The 12094-nt window shown below is 41.2% G+C and overlaps 1 protein-coding gene across 3 annotated transcripts in view; it reads left to right on the top strand.

The window, feature by feature from the left end:
* Positions 1–12094, top strand: part of AMOTL1 (angiomotin like 1) — a 162100-nt gene that overhangs the window by 123428 nt on the left and 26578 nt on the right. The window lies entirely within an intron of this gene.

Genomic DNA, 12094 nt, shown 5'->3' with positions numbered 1-12094 from the left:
TTTATTTTTTTGTTTTTCTCTTTTCCTCCTTTCTTTTTTCCAAGTAGAATATCCAAGGGAGAGAAAATTTTTATTATTAAAAACAGTATTTTTTGAGAAAGTTGGTAAACTTAGCTCATTTTTAATTTCCTTGACTCCTCTTTATTGTGCTCTGTTAATGGTGAGAGTTCACTGTGGCATAGAAACGTTTTTGTAGCAACCAGTCAGATGCTCACACTGACCAATCCATAGACCATGCTAGATACCACAGATCAGCACCATGGGCAAAGGAGAAGGACTGGCCCTCGAAGCCGGCCAAAACGGGATCATTTTGATCAAGATTTTCTTGCTCTAAATTAACTGGTTCTCCTTATAGATGATCTCTTTAGTTAGTTGGACTGTGGTTCTAAAACTTGGTTTTATAGGCACAGGCCCAAGCAAATAGGCTGGACTTCACTCCTGCATCTTCTGATTCCTGGTGTTTTACTAACATGTTTAGTGACCTGAAGTTAAATACTAAACCTCCTTGCACCTCCATTTCCTTTAAAGTAATAGAGGTATGACTCTCCCAGTTTAATGAACACGATTCTGAGGATAGCCAGAGAAAGGAAATAAAGGAGACTTTATAAAATACATAGTTCTGCAGCAGTTCTTCCTGCCCCCTTGAATCTATTTTAGTACTCACCACCTCTGGAGGGACGTGCCAATTTTCAGGGAAGGGGAATGGGCTGTGTTCCCAATAAATGCCTGCATGCCTTACTTAGCCTTAGCCTTGCTGAATTTCGAAGGCAGAGCATGTGAGCACTTAAGCCACTTGATCAACCTTGACAGGCAACAATGAGGAACTTCAAGCTTTCATGACAACCAGAAGTGCACACCGTCTGCAGGGTATCTGTTTATGTTCAATCGTATCTTCTCCCCAAGTGCGAAAATTAGTGTTACTCAATTTAGGCTCTGATTTTCCATACTTAACAAGCAGATCTAATTGAAGAACTGTCTCTTGGTCATATGTTGATATCTTGGTCATTAACCATTTCTTGGTCATTAATTGATATTGTCTATAGCAGGTGAACATGGGTTTTGATTTTCACACTGAAGGTCTTAAAATTACTTTGCTTGGCATTCCTGCTATTATTTTGAAAAATTGGGCCTCTTAAGCTTCTTTATGGTCTGCATTCCTTGCACTGCATAGCAGGACAGATAAATAGAGTAAGGCCAGACTGCAAAACAGACCAAAATCTGTTTGCATCTCAAGTGGTATCAAGGAACCCTCACTTTTCCTAATGACTTAGAACCAGGAAATCCATGGGCAGCCTCCACTTAAATGGCAGTTGCTTAGAGAAGACTTTCTGAGATGATAAGGTTAGATGATCCTTTTATATACTCCCCAACGTCCTGTACTCTTTTTTTTTTTTTTTTTTAAGTAAACACTCATCATGAGTGCAAATAAGAAACTGTTTGGATAATCATTTTCTGTTTTCCCCCTTTGAACTGTATGCACTCGAAGTGCAGTGGCCCTGTCTGTCATTATTACCATTGTAGCCCCAGCTCATTGTTTTTCCAGAACTTGGCCCAATGCATAGTGCTTAGAGACATTTAATAAATATTTGCTCAATGTCGAATGAAATGATGATCATTATTATTTGTTCAAACAAGTAGTTAAAAGTTAATTACTATGAACTAGCTGTGTGCTAGCCGTGGTCAGCAAACTTTGTTAAGGGCCACATGTATATATTGCAGGCTCTGAGGCCACAACTACTCCAGTCTGTGTCTTGCCCAAAAGCCACCACAGATGATTCATTAACAAATGGGAGTGGCCATGTCCCAATCAAACCTTATTTACAAAAACAGGCTGTGGGCTGGATTAGGCCCACAGCCAGAGTTTGCTGCCTTTAATTCCAGGCACTTGTTATAGAAGAGGAAGATGAAGAAGGGACCCCAGCAAAAGGAGAATCGAAGAAGAATCAAAATTAGGAACTTCAGAAGTGTTCCCTAGATCTTACTTTGTAAATTGCCTTAATTTCAAAAAGGATATAATTGTTCATTCTTTTGTAATCCCATATCAGGGGAGTATGATTATGATCATTTTAGAAAAACTGAGAAAACTGAGATACATAGAAATGCAGTCACAAATCTTCGTTACCCAGTGAGGATCCCAAATTAGCCAACAATGTAGACAGTGCTGGGCAGTTCTAGTCTTGTGGTTAGCCATGAGGGTTTGTTGCCTTGAGAGTGAGGGCTCTCTCAGTGGGGCCACGAGTTCCTGCCACATCATCCTGTCATGAGATGAGCTGGGCAGGTTTGATTATCAACTATGGAGAATATCTTAAAGGTTGCATGTCTGATCACAAGCAATGCATGTGTCCTCTGAAGCAAGAGTTTCATTGTCACTGTGAGTAACAGTGTCCTCATGGTTTTGATCTGCTGGTTAAAAGCTCATCCTCAGGTGGAGTTGCAAGTTTGAGCCCAGTCACTATCCTTCTGGTCCTGGTTCAAGCTAGCCTGGTGTGGTCATATCACGAGAGTGACAGAGGCCAATACTAATTAAGCACTTACTAGAGCCAAGCACTATGCTAGCCTCCACAGGGACATTATTTCTTAATCCTCCAAGCAGTCCTTTGAGGTCGGTATTACAGGTATCTTACAGGTAAGGAAACCGAGGCACAGGAAGATTAAGTAACTTGGCCATCTTCATACAAGCTGGTAAATGGAGCAAACAGGTTTCGGAACCCAGGCCATTCTGACTGGGCCAGATGGGTGGAGAGAGGCTGGAATGAGAGAAGCACTGAACTCCCGGTGACTTTGGAGCTCAGTATAGCATCCACATTTTGCAAAAGCTGAAACTGCAACTGAGAGTAATCAAGTGGTTTGCCCAAGATTCCACACTGGAAAATTGGGACTAAACCACAGCTAGAATTGGGACTTCCTTTTTCTTATTTTTTTTTCCTTCCCTTTTTCCAAAAAGTCAATTCTATTATCCCCTGGTGAGTGAAGAATTTTACATTTTTTACCATGGGAGGAATCCTGGATAGCAAAGAATTTTGTACTAGAAATCTTATTTGGTTGAAAATAATTTAACTCAGTACTGTGACTTAATAATAAAGTATTCAGATGATAAATAACATTCTGTGCTTCTGACTTCTTATTCTATCTTTGAACTTGAGCCAGTTATAATAAAAGATCTGTTTGTTAAACTAGGATATCCTCTTCAGTTAGCCTCCAACACAAAAGTTTTTGAGAGAAGAATAGAATTTAGAGTCTAAAAAATTATCTTCTCAAAATGTCTGTGAAATAAAACTTTTTGTTCTCTGGATGATGAAATAAAAACATAAGCAGAACACAATGAGTAACTCTGTGGTGTGGGTTCTTAACAATTAGTTTTTGGAACTATTTTTAGTTCACGAATTATGGTGAGAGCCTACAGCTGTATCTAGAGGGAACCAGAGAACTTTGAAGGGGTCAAAGTGTTTGTTTGAAGTCCAGAAAATTTGGTCTTACACCATTAAAAATAAGCTTGCATCTGCTACTAATTTTCCTCCTTGCTTACAAAAACTGTGGTTTGGTGAAAAGAAGAGAGAAAAAGGATCTGTTCAAAGCAAGTCACAAAAACAACAATGGGAGGGGTTGCAGAAGTTAAAATAAAGGAAGGGAGGACATATGATTGCAGGCAGCACATTACTCCCTCTGACCAGTCCTGGCACAGACCTCTTCTTTCCTCAGATACAATAATTTCCACAGCCAGTCCAGTGTTAAGGTACGTCTGCCATTCAGAGGGACTATTTTTTATAACATTTTCTTAATGGACACAATACCTTTTATTTTGTTTATTTTTTATGTGATGCTGGGGATCGAACCCAGTGCCTCACACATGCTAAGCAAATGCGCTACCACTGATCCACCACCCCAGCCCCCAGAGGGACCATTTTAAAAATAGGGCTGGAAGTGTAGCTTGAGGCTCTAGGTTCAAACTTCAGCACCACCAAAAAACAAACAACAACAAATATAAATAATTTAATATATAACATATAATAATTTAAACAAGTACACACATGCACATGTTATTACATACAGATATTTTATATATATTTTAGGTATTGTTTACATATCATAAAATTTAACTGTTTAAAGCATACAGTTTGAAGAAATCTAATAACTGGCATAATTAAGATTTAGTTGGCACTCTGTGAATTCCACATCCATGGACTGTAAATATTTGAAAAAAAATATGCATTTTTAGTGAACATGTGCAGATGTTTTTCTTTTCATTATTCCTTAAACACTACTGTGTAACAGCTGTTTATGTAGCATTTGCATGGTACTAGGTATTATAAGTGATCTAGAGATGATTTAAAATGTAGAGGAGGATGTGCATGGGTTATATGCAATTACTTTGCTATTTTACAGAAGGGACATCTATAGATGTTAGCATCATCATGGGTCCTGCAACCAGTGCCCCACAATACCAAGCAACGACCATATAGAACCTGTGTAGCTCACACAGTGCTTCCTCTCCTCACCAAGTGAACTGCCCGCCCTCTGGAATCTGTCTGCTTGTGTTCACATTTCTGTGTCTTCAGATCACTGTTCTTTACATGATGTCCAGGTTTTATGGTTGTTTTCTTCATGAGAGCCTCAGTGTCTGGTAGGATCTTACTTGGTCATACCTGGTAATAAAATTGGGTGTTGTTTATCTTTTTATATTAAGAAAAGAAAAGACAAAAAAGGACTTGTATTCTGTTGTGATTATAGAAATCTTAAGTCTTCAGGCTGATTCATGGATACGTATATAGTAAAAAACCAAATGCACTAGGTATGTTACATTCCTGTGGCATTATTTATTCATTGTCTAATTTGTAATGTGCTATCAGTAGACATAGAAAAGCAGCAGTACATTTTAATTTCAAGTAAAACAAATTAAGATGGAAGGGTAAGAGTACATTTGAAAGCTGAGCTGGATAAATGGGTGTATATTCAGTCAAGCAAGTTTGCAAATATAATAAATTTGTATCTATTATACAAATATAATAAATTTTAAATAAAATATTTTTAGGCAGATAAATGTCGAATGTTTAAGTTCAACTTCTAGAATTAAAATGTAACATTTTAATGCAAGAATAGATAAAGTAGAAAAATTATGTTTAAGAGACCTTTTGTAGGTATTCCAAAAATATTTTACCAAATTATACCTGAGATAACTTTAAATTCATTTTGGAGCCAGAATATAAAAAATCAATAGGTAATTATATAAATTAACAAAATAATAAGTACGTAATGACGTTAGATCAATAGATGATTTTGTAGTTAAATTTTGTTACTTTTCATGATAAATATCTGAAAATGATCATATCATTGAAAATTTTCATTTTAAAGTTAGAATTTGATCATGTACCAAAAACTGTTGCCTAAACTTGTCATATTTATTCACATATAAAACACTTCAGCTGTCCTATATTTTTAAAATACTATGAAGACAGAAGGGTTTAGATGCATGATGAAGAAGGCTCAGTCCCCCGTGAAATAAGCCCAGTAGAAAGGCTAAGACAGACAGGCAGCCATCACTGGACCTGGAATCAAGACAGAATATAGTAAGAACTCATTAAAGAACAACTTCTACCCCAAGAAAAAAGTGGGAGTGAAGAAGCCTGTAGCCTTTAAGATGGGCCTTGAAAGCTAATTTATAGTTTAGAGGAATTTTGCTGCCATAGTAAGAGGAAAGTTCTATATTTCTTTTGAACATGGAAAATAAATTTTGACTAAATCCTTTACACTTCAGGCTTCTCAGTTTCCCAAAAGATTTGTTTTTTCTCTACATGTTAGCAATAGCTGTTTCCACAAATTTTTGTCTCTCTTCTAATGTCTGAATGGTGGCTTTCAAATTCAGAACTCTTGTTCAAAAGAAAGGAAACCTACTATGTAAAACACCAAAAGCTGAAGGGATTTCAGGTGAGAGGGAGTACAATCTTCAGAGCTGCCTTCCTTCCTTCTTGTTAGTCTGTTTGCTGTTGATATAACAAAATGACTGAAGCTTGATACTTTATGCAGAAAAGAGGTTTAGTTTATTTAGCTCACGCTTCTATGGTTGAAGTTTCAAGATCAAGAGATTCCATCTATCCAGCCTCTGGGGAGGGCTACCACAACCTTATCAGCATCAAGAGGTGGGAATGTATGCAGGACATGGTGAGACAGGAAGCAAAAGAGACTCAGGAAGGTTCTAGAATCACTTATAACAACCTCCTTTCTCAAAGCCTATGAGAGCAAAAACACATCTCAAGAGGGCAGTACCTCTATGACTTAATTATATTCTGCTAGGCTCACCTCTTAAGGATATTACCATCCTAACACTGCCATCCTGAGGACCAGGACTCTAGCACATGAATCTGTAGGGGTCAGACTCAAACCATGTCTAGATCATAGCAGCCGGACATTACCTTCTCTCCCTTCCTTCCCACGTCTCTCCCAGGGCTTTGTAGAATAGAGTTTTTTTTGATCTCCTGCTTTTAATTTTCCTATTACAGAGTTCATTTAAAAACAGTTTACTCTTCCAACCATTTAAAGCTAGCCTTCACTGGAGCGTTCCTGTGGCTGTCAATAAACCTACTTAGCTGCCACCCATAACCTGTATGTCCATTGCCTGCCGCAACAAGGCAACCTGCACTGGAGTACAGGGATGGCTCAAGGTTGAAGACATGTTTTACCGGAGAATCTTTATCAGCAGATTTTAAAAAGAAAAATCTGCTCGAGCCAGCCTAAGCCCAAATAAGAGGACTGTGTTTTAAGTTTATATAAGTGTGTAATGGCACTCACAGGCAGGACGTGTAGGCAGGCCTCCCCAGGGCTAGGAGCCTATGAGAATCAAGTCGCAGCCTGCACTTAGGAGTCTGACTGTAAGAATGTGTTTCCTGCTCTCCTCACATAGACCCTCATCCACCTTTTTGTATACATCTGCATGATCCTTCATTCCCTTTAGTGTGGCTTTCTCTGTTTTTACCCAGAGAGAAACAGCTAGGTTGCCCATGCTATTACCACTTCTCCCAAGCTCCCACTTACAAATTTCCAAATGAGAGACTGGTTGGACTACCTCTGCAGTGGCCCTGCAGGTTGGATCAGCTATCAGATGGGAGCGATAGGTAGAGATAGATGGGAAGGGCTTTATGCTGTGGATGTGGCTTCCTGCCAGAACTTACCCTGCAGAAGGAGGATTGCAGTGGATAGCTCTTTGGAATGGGGCATTGGCTGGGTAGATACCATGAAAGTTGTCTACTCTAGAGAGAATCCAAGTTAGGAAGCCTTTGCCTCTGGAAGGCCTTCTCCCAGTGAACTCCACTGCCATTATGCACAGGAGGGTCTGGACACTGCCATGTCTCTCCTCAGCCTCTCCACCTTGCCTCCTCTTTGTCTATGGCCTCTTCTGTCTAAGCTCACTTCACTCAGTGAGTCTCAAGAGATAGGACCCCAAAGTCAGTCTCATCAGTCAGAACAAGATTTCTAGTCAGTGGCATCTCAGGAAAAGGTTTGTTGAATTGTGCCCACCTCCTCTTCCTTTAACTCTGTCACTATCATCTGCTTCTCCTACATCCAAAGCAATAAGAACCTTCCCCCCAAAATGCCAGGGAGATACCTGACTCTCCAGAACCAGATGCATGAACAGACTATCATTATGGGAAATATTTGAGATTTGCAACAGAATTAGCTTGGTCTGTTTTTATGCCCACACACACACACACACACACACACACACACACACACACACACGTATACTCCAGAATAGATCCAACCCTGTCCCCCTCAAATCCAATCAACAGTCAAACTTGGCTCCAGATGAGAGAAGCAGAGAGAGAGAGAAACATCAATCTCTTAGGTCACCCCTGGGTCAGAGTGGCAGCAACTGGACTCCTCTACCCCTCGGCTCTCTGGCCCATAAGGAAAAGCTCATCAAAACTCATTATTATTAGAAAAGCTCAGAAATTCATTCTTTCTTTAGAAGGGCCAGGTTACAGCTTTGCTGCCCTCATGATTCCCAAGCATAATTGGCGACTGAATTAGAAGATGGCAGCACAGCCCACCCCCAGGCAGACCCCACCCTCAGCATTTCTCAACAGAATTTACTAGAGTCCACTGTCCTGTCATCTAGATGAGCCTGTGTCATCTAGCCACAGTGGAGCTCAGTGCCCAACTAGAGGTCACAGAAACAGTGTCAGCAGGCTGTCCACTTTGAACTGGCAAAGAGAGGGCAGGATGGAGAGGGAGCATCCTCACATTAGGGGGCCCAGTTCTGGTTTCCATTCACTTCTGCTCTTTCTTCAAGTGAGAGCTACAAGTGGAGCCACTGACCTTGGAGCAGTATCACAGTTAGTTTTGCTTCAAATTTCTCCTTTGTCAAATGGGACTGATAGGGGATTAGAGAAGGTTCTGCTGGTAAGTTTCCAGGAATATACGGTAGCTCTTGTTATTATTTATCAGGTACCCGCAACGGGCCAGGTCTTCTGGTAAGCATTTCACTGATAGCCCTCTTATGCCTCCCCACAGTCCTGCACTCGCTCCCTAGTTTGCTTGGAGGAGATGGAGTCTCAGAGAGGTGAAGTCACATGTCCAGAGTCAACTGGTATGCGAAGGTGCCAGGATCCAACCAGGCTGGCCTGGCCTCGGAGCCTGTGCCATCGCTGTGGTTTCGAGAGTAAACAGTGTACAAGCAGACATCCTCTGTGCAGTGGGCCCAGAGCCATCAGGCTAAACAACCCTGCTCCACACCGTTCTGGGTAATTCGTATCCACTGAGCAAACAGACCATTCTGGGCACGAATTCCCTTGTGTCAACTTGCCTGTTCTAGGAATTCTCAGTATATACGTTGGAGCCTGACCAAAAATTCACAGCAAGTCTGGCCTTTTTTGAGATCCATCCCATTGGACTTAGATAGTAATAAACTGAAGGACCCTTCAAAAAAAGGAAAAGAAAAAAAAAAAACACTCAGTGACCCTTCCTAGGAGCTGGGGACTCACTCCTGTCTTCTCCCAAAGGATGACTTTTGAGAAATTCTTGTACACCTCAGAGTCCTCATGTCTTGAAAGACTCAGGGAACCCAGCTGCCCCACCTGTGGCTCCCTTTCCTTGCCCCAGGCCTAGCTAGACCTTCTCTCTCTCCTCATAGCACCCTCTTCATGCATTTATTAGAGCAACTTGTCACAGCACTTTTCCATGTCCTGGCCTCTTCCTGCCTGTTTGAGAACAGAATGCATCTCTTACTCACCTTATAGCCCTAGAATATGTCACATTTCCTGGTACAGCAATAATAACCAAATTGTTATCCTAGTTGACATTTATTGGGTACTTAATTATCCCTTTTGAAGTAAGTACTATTGTGTACATGACTTTAAAAGTAAGGAAAATGTAGCCGGATGTGGTGGTGCATGCCTGTAATCCCAGCAGCTTGGGAAGCTGAAGCAGGAGGATCGCAAGTTCAAAGCCATCTTCAGCAAAAGCAAGGCGCTAAGCAACTCAGTGAGACCCTGTCTCTAAATAAATACGAAATAGGACTGGGGATGTGGCTCAGTGGTCAAGTGCCCCTGAGATTAATACCTGGTACCCCACCCCCCAAAAAGTAAGGAAAATGGGGCACATAGAGATTCACTTACTTTGAAAGTCACAAAACCATAGGTGGTAGAGCTGGATAAGAACCTAAGTGGCCTAAGTCTAGACTCCAGCTTTTAACCATATTCTGTGTTGCCTCCATGCAGTGCTTAATTAATTAATGTGTGTAAATGGTTCTGCACATGAATGTAATTGCTGGGTTTTGGGAAATATGATCTGACCATGGCATACTTCAATTTGTGACATACTTTAATCTCGTGTCCTGCTTCTGTGATTCTGTAGTGCATGTCTGTGTCTGTGGGACAGGAAAGGCAGCCCTTGTGAGCATGCATTAGAGAGGTACAAATGCAAATTCTGCCTCCCCCATTGATGAGCATCACTTCTTGGGGACAGTCACTTATACATTCTTAGTGACGTTTTCCTCAACTGGAAGATAGGAATAATAATGGTGCCTACCTCATACAGTAACTCAGAATAAAGGAAATATCGAGGGAATAATTAAAGTGAATGATATAAGTAACCATTCCTGGAACACAGTACTCACTCAACAAACACAAGCAGATATTGTTGTTATTATCAGTGTCGTCATGGACATTGTTTTTAAACCTTGATCATTGAGATTACTATTTCCTATCAGAGGGCAGATACCTCTGAGCCAGTGTGAGCGATAAAGATGTAGCTGCAACATGAAGTCCAAAGTCACGAAACTCAGGACAGAGATGGTTTGTCCCATGTACCGCAAAGTATTCCAGAACTTTGGGAGTTTAATCAATATTGGCACCACACTGTGGGATTCAGAGAGCCTGGGCAGGGAGTGAACTGGGGAAGTCCATGGTCAGTACAAACCTCTGATGAGCAGTGGCTTCTCCATGAACAGTGGGACAAAGGTAGAGTGGACAGCTGTATAGCGGAGGCTGATGGGAGATCACAGGATGCTGAATGCGTAACAGCTAACAAGAGCTACAATTTATTGTTCAGTTGGCATTGAACTTGGCATATAAGAGAGTCTCATTTGCTCACTCAGCAATATTATTCAGCCAGCCACTCTTTCAGGCCAGGGAATATAGAATAAAACATAAAATATTCACGTCTTTTGCACTTTAAATCGGTCTACACTAACTGAGGTGTCACAACAACACTGTGATGAAAATGCTGTCATTTCCATCAAGGAGATAAGGGAGCTGAGGTTCAGAGAGGTCCAATTACCTTGCCTGGGGCCTCATAATTGGGAAGTGCTGGGCCTGGGCTTTGAATCCAGGTCTTCCTGGTGTTCAACTCAATTCTTCAACCACTCCATGATACTACATAGCAAGGAAACAGCAAATTCTGGAATCGTGTGTGTTGCAGGGATTTGTTAATTCAGAACTCTATCTTGGCAGCTGTCATTGTGTCATGGTAATAATTGCAATCCTCAATTTGCTCAGAACAAGAAATTTTGGTTGTAGCTCCTGTTCATAAGTCCCACCTGTCATTTTACTGCTTCTGATCAAAATTGATGTATACTCAGCAGCCTCAACAAAGAGAGGAACCTCTATGTTTAGGTCAATAACCAAGTAGAGGCCCTGGAATCCAGTGGTTCCTTCCCAGCAGTGCCTGCTTAGCAATTCCTGGGTGCCCTCCAAGGCTGGACAAGACCAGCAGGTACCCTGCCCATTGAAACATTATCTGACCATGGAGCTGGTGCTCAGATGTCAGTGAGTTTGGACAGAAAGAATGAAATGCTGTGGCCTATTCAGGGCTGTGGGTGGTGGGCAGCTGTTGGCCCATTTGTTCAGGCTCTTGCATGCCCATTTTCCTTGGATTGGAAAGGAGGTTTCATGGGCAGCATTTCAAATGCCACTGAAAGGGGAAGGAGGAGGGCAGTTGGTGACTGCAATAAAGCACAAAGAGCCCCAAAGCAGTGCTATTTGGGGTCAGGATCTTGGTGGGCTCATTTTGTTTCTAGGAAGCACAGGCACTATTTAAGATTAAAAGTTTACTCATTTAGCAGAAGCTGCTCCATGGCCCTCTGATCCCATCCACATAATTTCACAGTGTGAGGGCAGTGCAGTGGGAAGGATGTTGTAGTAGGACCTCGGGAGATCTGAATTCTGGACCTGGTTCCACCCCAGCGGGCTTTCCTTTCCTTACCCATAAAGCAAAGGGGATAGAACTGAATTTTGATGTTTCCTATGGTCCCTTCTGGCTCTAAAGTTGTGATTTATTATCTGATATTTGTAGCCTTCTAGTCTTTTTAATTTTCATGCCCTGTCTTCAAAACCACATCTTTCTACTCCTTTACTGCAGCATTCTTTCTATTGCTTCAGAGTCCACATGCTTCTCTTTAATTTCTGATACTTATTTGTTAAATGAATGAATAACTACATGTAGGAGGGAATAATGAGTGAGTACAACCACTGTTAACATGCTGGTGTAGCACCCAGACTGGGACTCTATGTGCTTCAGGGTGGATTGCTAGGATGTGACATTGGCACACCAAAATCAATTTCTGATTATTGCTCTTACAATGATTTTCTTATTTTCTGTAAAT

This window comes from Spermophilus citellus (assembly GCF_964194105.1).
Source record: "Spermophilus citellus genome assembly, chromosome: 2".
In the NCBI taxonomy this organism is placed as follows: domain Eukaryota; kingdom Metazoa; phylum Chordata; class Mammalia; order Rodentia; family Sciuridae; genus Spermophilus; species Spermophilus citellus.
The sequence above is the reverse complement of the archived record's forward strand: the minus strand, read 5'-3'. Positions and strand labels throughout refer to the sequence as shown.